This window comes from Belonocnema kinseyi, chromosome 10, assembly GCF_010883055.1.
Source record: "Belonocnema kinseyi isolate 2016_QV_RU_SX_M_011 chromosome 10, B_treatae_v1, whole genome shotgun sequence".
NCBI classification, from domain to species: Eukaryota; Metazoa; Arthropoda; class Insecta; order Hymenoptera; family Cynipidae; genus Belonocnema; species Belonocnema kinseyi.
This window is the reverse complement of record NC_046666.1, coordinates 59374067-59380989: the sequence shown is the minus strand read 5'-3', so window position 1 is coordinate 59380989 and position 6923 is coordinate 59374067.

Below are 6923 nucleotides of genomic sequence, written 5' to 3'. Positions count from 1 at the left end.
TAATTTTGAAAAATTTGTCGCAGTGTCTGACTTTTTTGGATAAAAATGGACTTGTAAACGTAATTGAGGATCAAAAATACTTATTGAATCTAAAGAAAGCTGTATGTAAATTTTCCTTGCAACATATTTAATTTAACAAAATGTGGACTTTCACTTAGTATATTGTATAAATAAACATTATATATTTCTTGATATATTTACTATGGTTGTATTATACTGTACGAAATATTATTACGATGTAATTTAAATATTATAAGTTCATTGTCGTATTATTTCAGATATCAAAGGTTATGATATTTTACAATAAAATTAATTTTAAATTGTTAAATTATTAATGAATGTTTATTTTGTTAGTAAATGTACAATATTTCAATTTAATTTAAGTCAATAAACAACTTTTATTAAGAAATTTTGTTGATAAAAATATTATTTTTCCGCATATTGGCAAAATTCGTCATTCTCATTGCGCGCAATAGGTTAAAATCATATATTTAAAGAACCCGAGCAGCTATGATTTATTGTTCAATGGATTTTGAACCTATAAATTGATGCACATTATCTCCCACTTACCAATTTAGCATTCATTTTAGTCAAACTCATTTGGGTCAGGAGCTCGGTGTGACCATTATTGCAGAACCAAAAATAACACCTTTTGGGAGATTAAAAAAAAAGTTTTATTTATGTTCGTCCTGTGGACATGATCAAAAAAATCAATTCTTAGTTTCAATATAAGTTAATTTCAATACATGGAACTTTATGAACTATAGGTCATGTATGGTCTCTATATTTTAACACTGATAAAACCTATCGAGGAACAGTCGAAATGTCTTGTTTCTTAAATAACTATACTGTGGGATCTTGCAGTTATTTCATGTTTAATAAATACGTAGACCAGTAATCAACACTTTGAATTATGTCAAACCAACATTTTGACTTGTTACAGAACCTGTTCAGCACCATAACACCTTTAAGAAATTATTGCATTATACCTACAGAAATGATAACCGTGTGCTTACAAAGATTAATTTCAAAATGATGACCTTTATAAAATCTCAAAGGTACAAATTTTCAAGTAATTCTACAAATATCTATCATCGAAATCCAAATATTTACTTTAGGCGTTATTGAAACATATTTTGATGATAAAAATCTCATGACCATAAAGATTTGTACGGGCGAGCTTTACCAAATCTTATCACAGATCGGTTTTTACTTGTCTTTTATATTAGGCAATTCTGGTCAGACGGCTTCTTTCCACCGTCCGTGCTCGGGATACATCAGTAATTTACAATAATTGAAATAACACTGAAGTTTTACGTCATTCAGATTAATTGCGACCCAAAATTGAAGGACGCAAAAATACTTAGTAGAGACGAAGCTGCGCCAATAAAAAGTTTTGTACATTAATTTTTGTAACTTTCTACGCTTATGATTAATAAAGAGAATTTCAAACAAACGAAAACGGCGATGATCATTCCATTTTTTTTCTGGAACTTGTGCCTATAATCACGCGGTTTAGAGGTGTAAAACTACAATGGAAATAATGAAAATGAAAACTATTTTATAGGTCTACTCATGTCATATTATTTTCACAAATTTTACTGCAGTTTACATAGATTTATGACTGTTTAGATGGTGGTGGTGGTCGTGATAGTGGTTGAGTTGGACCTGGTGCTGGTGCAGGTGATTGTGCTAGTCCTATTGCTGGTTGTTGTTGTTGCTGTTGCTGTTGTTGTTGTTGTTGAGATCGTGCTTCTTGTAATGTGCGCATTCGCTCTTCTACCTGCGCAAGTGATGCTAGAGGGCGGAAGAATGTGCCACCTTGCCTTGGGTGCAACGAACCTGTCAAAACACCATTTGTGACCACTGGTCTACCTATGTAGTCGGCTAATATTCTTGGACGTGGAGGTGGATTATCCCCTATCTGTTCACTTAATTCTGTAATAGAAAATAAGGAAATAAAATTTATTGAAATCGTTAACAAAGGACTCTAGTGGAAAACAGATATATGTAATCTAAAAACATGCCTGATTAAATCAAACAGAATTCTGGTTAAATATGCCTTACTATTTTTACATTCTCATCCTAATGAAAAAGTATTTTTTTATGTGCAAAATTAGTTTCGCGGATTCCTTTGAATGTCGGCGTTTTGTGGCCGCCTGAGCCAGAAAAAAAATCTTTTTTTTTGCGTCGGTGTCTGTCTGTCGTCGTTTCGGTCGTTGTAGTCTGTAAATACTTTAACATTTTAAAGAAATAATCCGATTCAATTACCCTGTGGCTCACTTTATAAGGTATAAACAGAAAGGACAAGTTCTATAACCAGCTATTTTGTGAAAAATTTCAATAAGTTAGAACATCTTCAACGTTCTTAGACCATTTTTTTTTAAAGATTTAAAAATTCTTTGTACGGCTATTCGAAGTACTTGAAAATCCCAACATTTTATCATTACGACTTTTTTTGACAAAAAGAAAATTATCAGAGTTATAGTATTTTCAAAATTTTTAAAAAATTTAAATTTAAAGTCAAACAACTAACGATATAAAAAAAGTCAAGAAAAGAAAAGCGTTGATTTTTGCAAGCTCTCGAAGAAAATCATAATAACTTTTTGATTTTTTCCGAAAATTATAAAATTTAGATTTTGATTGCATAAAAAACAATGCAAAATTTCGTTTTGAGGTCAAATTATTATTTGTTATTATATTATATTAATTATTATATACTACTAGATTCAAAATTTAAAAAATTAAATTTTTAGAAAAACGGCACTAGAAAAGAAAGATGAAACAAAAACTCTTCAACCAAAAAAGATCATCAAGTTTCTTATGAACATTTATTGAAAATATTGGAAATAAAAAATTAGCTTTTGCAAGTTTTGTTTTTTAATCGTCAAAAAAATTTATAAAATTAAGTTTCTGAAAAAATGACTCAAGATGCGACAAAAATGAAAAAAATTGAAAAATCTATACCAGATAAACAATTTCACATCTCAAAAACCTGTACACATTTTCTAAAATGAATTTTTGGACAACCCAGATTTTTTTATCGTGAGAATTTTGATTAAAAATAAATAATTCTATAATTTGCAAAACTATACGACACCCACATGAACACTCTTTGAATATGTTAGAAAGTTGTATTTTTCCCAAAAGTTTCAGCTTTTCTTTATTATTTCAGTTAGAAACAAATGATAAATATTCATAATAATTCAAACAAAAATCCTCTTAGTAACTATTTTAAGGAAAATTTACAAAAAAGAAAGACAATATTCAAAAAATGATTCTCATTATTGTTTTTTTCTAAATTTTGGTACCTTTTGTGCACTTTTTTATGGGTAAAATAATAATTATGCGAGTGAAAAAATATGATTTTTCAAATAATTTATCATGTTTATTGTCCATCTTTTTTTTTGATAAATGCTAAAAAATTTCGGGGTTTCTGAAAATTTCAGGTTCTCTTTGATTTTTCAGTTACAACCAAATATTAATGTTAAATATGATAAATGTACAAAACATTAATTTAAATATTGATTCTAACTGTCGAAATAGTTTTAAAAGAAAGCAATAAATCTAAAGTCTAAAGTCCACATTAAAAAAAGTTTTTATGCTGATAAACATTTTAGATAAATATACTATAACGAGGAACAATTAGTACAAGTGAGAATAAACCATTCTAAACTTAAAAGAGAAAAAATAGAAAATATAGCTTCAGAGTTTTGAAAAACAAAAAAATCTGGATTTGGTTTGGTGCTTTATTGTTAGCTACAATTACTCGTATTTGGAGAGTTAAAATTTCCCAATATTTAAATTTAAAGCATAAAAGTTCTGCAAAGTTCATAATATATAGTTATTTTCTTAAATAAAAAAATCGTACCTTTGTTACCTTATTGAAATGATATAAAATTAGATAAAATTTTAAACTACTTACCAATAGAAATCAGGAGAACCACAAAGGTCAAAATCAGAGTATCAGTCAATATGTTCATTTTTGTCTAGGGAAAGGAGACAGGTTCTTAAAAAATTTTCTTTATGACAGCGAGAGATTTCCGGAAATGTTTCACTCTTATATATACTAGTCATGATCACACTAGTTCTATGCAAATGATAATACAGATAAGATAATTAAGTCAAGGAAACAAAATTCTCTGAAAATTCTATGTTACCCGATTTTGTTATAATGACGTCATGCAAATTTACAAGTATAAATTTTATATTATTATAAATTAATGACCTTATTTAAGTAAATTTCTTAGCAAGTAATCTGTATTATCATCAGATAATAACAGAATTTCTTAACGTATTTACACACTAGATGGAGCTATAAATTAAAAAAATTTTAATAAAAATTTATATAATAAAATTTCTTAGCTTTCTTTTTATTTTTGCTATTTTCGAAGCAGCTCGATATTCCGAGTCTTGGCAACACAATTTAGACCCTCTAATAAACCCTCTGATGAAATCCTACATTAGCTCAGATGTGCATATTTGCATCAAATTTCCTTGGATAACAATCTAGATTTTAATTTTGTATAGTTCTTTGTGACTCTTTCCTGCTTATATTTAGATGACCTAAGGTTAGATTTGATCTCGGAATCCTCTGGAATCCTCTCTGAAATTCTTCTGAAAATATCTTTTGCACATACAATTTAATTTTCTGAAGGCAGAAGGATTATAATTAAAAATCGACGTTACATTATTCTTTCAAAATTGTTTGTAGTGCGGTTTAAATGTTTAGCATCTTTATTAGATTATTCGTACCGATTTATGTGCTAGAATGACGTGTGAAAAGAAGCTTGAGTAAGTTATAAATTTACTTCCGGTTTCATGTGAAAAATGAACATCGTTGTTTGTGTAATTACGAAGTGAAATTTTTATTTACTTCGACTACAAGAATTAGACAGAATGACAAAGTATTTACAAACATTGTAAAGGGCTAATAATAGATATTTAAGTTTCCGAATGAAATATTTTTTATTTTTTAACTAGGAATTCCACTAAAATAGATTTCAATTGGAAAATTAAAATCAATTGAAATACATTTCAATCAGGTCATTAAAAATTTTCCTTTTTAATAATATCCACAACACATTAGCTTTGTGATTTCAATAAAACGTCGTGAAATTATATAGCTATACCAAGGTGGTTGCCCAAAAGTTGACCAAAGTCCCAGTCATTCTCCACTTTTCCTTTGAATAATAATTTTCTTTCAAATTTATTTCATTAAAATGCTTACTTTCAATCCAAATTAAAAAATGCATTTAAATTTGTACCGACTTTAATTAAAAATGAGAAGTTTTTGATGTTAGGATTTTAAAATAAGTTTTAAGTCTCACACAAACTTTTTGTCTTGTCACGCTGAATTGCCACTTTGAGATAAAACTCGAAAGTAATTATTCAAACTTTTCTCAATGCAGTAAAATGATTAATTTTATATTCAGATCGATTTTAGGATATTTAAAAATCTATTGATTAACTTAAATTATCAATAACATCAAATAAGGATCACTATTTTTGCGTAATATTTTTGTATAATTATAATAATAATTCTAGAGCTCTAAAGCTCTAAAGCTCTAAAGCTCTAAACTAGAGCTCTAAGAAAGCATCCAGAGGTGACTGTTGTCACCTCCAACGCTCGTGGCCGCTCGTAATTGTATACCTACAACATCATCGCAGGAGGCTTCAACCATCGTATTAAATTATTTGAATTAACTTATAACATTATAACCTCATCAGTCACTTGACTTAGTCCGTGGATATAATGTGTAACCGGGTTTACCCGAGTAAAAGTTTAATAAAAACACTGGAATAATTATTATTATGACGAGCTATTGAAGCGAACATTCCAAAAGACAAAAAATTACAGATTTGTTTCAAATGCGGTACTTTTTTACCAAATTTATATATTTCTGTGCATTTATTTATTTACAGGGATGTTATTTATATATAGTATGATTCAAAAAAATCAAAAATTTTGAAAAAGTGACCAAACGATGGTTGGTTGACTAAAAATCGGAAAAAACAAACAGATTTTTTCCGAAAGTTCATATCGTAACATCTTATCTTTTGTGGCAGATTGCTAGAAATGTTTTCTCATCAAAATAAATCAATTTACAAGTAAAAAAAATTTTTTAGCAAAAATACCTTAACTGTATTTTTAATTACAAAAAAAACATTTTCAGCAAAAAGAAACGAATTTTCAACAAAATAGTTCATTCTTTAAACACAGAAATAATTCTTTAAAAAACATTGTGATTCTTCAACCAAAAAAAATGTTAAGCAAATAGTTGAACTTTCGATGAATTTTTCAAAAAATAGTTGAATTTTAAACCAAATCAATACATTTTTAACAATAATTATAAAATTTCTAAAAAAAGATAAATTTTCAACAATAAATGGAATAGTAAAATTTTCAGTTAAGCAAATTAATTATCAAAAAAAAAATCGCGGTTTAAAAAATAAACTAACCTCTGAATTCAATTTCGAAGGTTTCTAGTTTGCTCTTATTTATAATTTCATGGTCTTTATTCAGGAAATATATTTTCTTTCTCATAATTGATGAATTGATGATTTTCTTCAATTATTTTAATTTATTAAACAAATTTAACTCATCTTTCCATCAGTTGTAAATTGTAAAAAAGTATGTTTAATTAATTTTAAATTTAAACTGCATATTACGGTGACAAATAAAAAATTTTTATTTTTAATTTTTCAAAATCTTCTCCCTAAATTTATTTCATTTAGTGAAGTAATACTGTTATAAATTTTCTTTTATTTAATAAAAAATCTACAGAGGTTCTGCTATGTCGTTTGAGGTCTGATTATGAATTTGTTGAGTCCTCAATTACAAAAAAAAAACAATTTAAAGGCATCGGGGATAAAGTACAAAACACAAGTTTTCTAAAACTAAAAGTCGCACTGAAAACCTT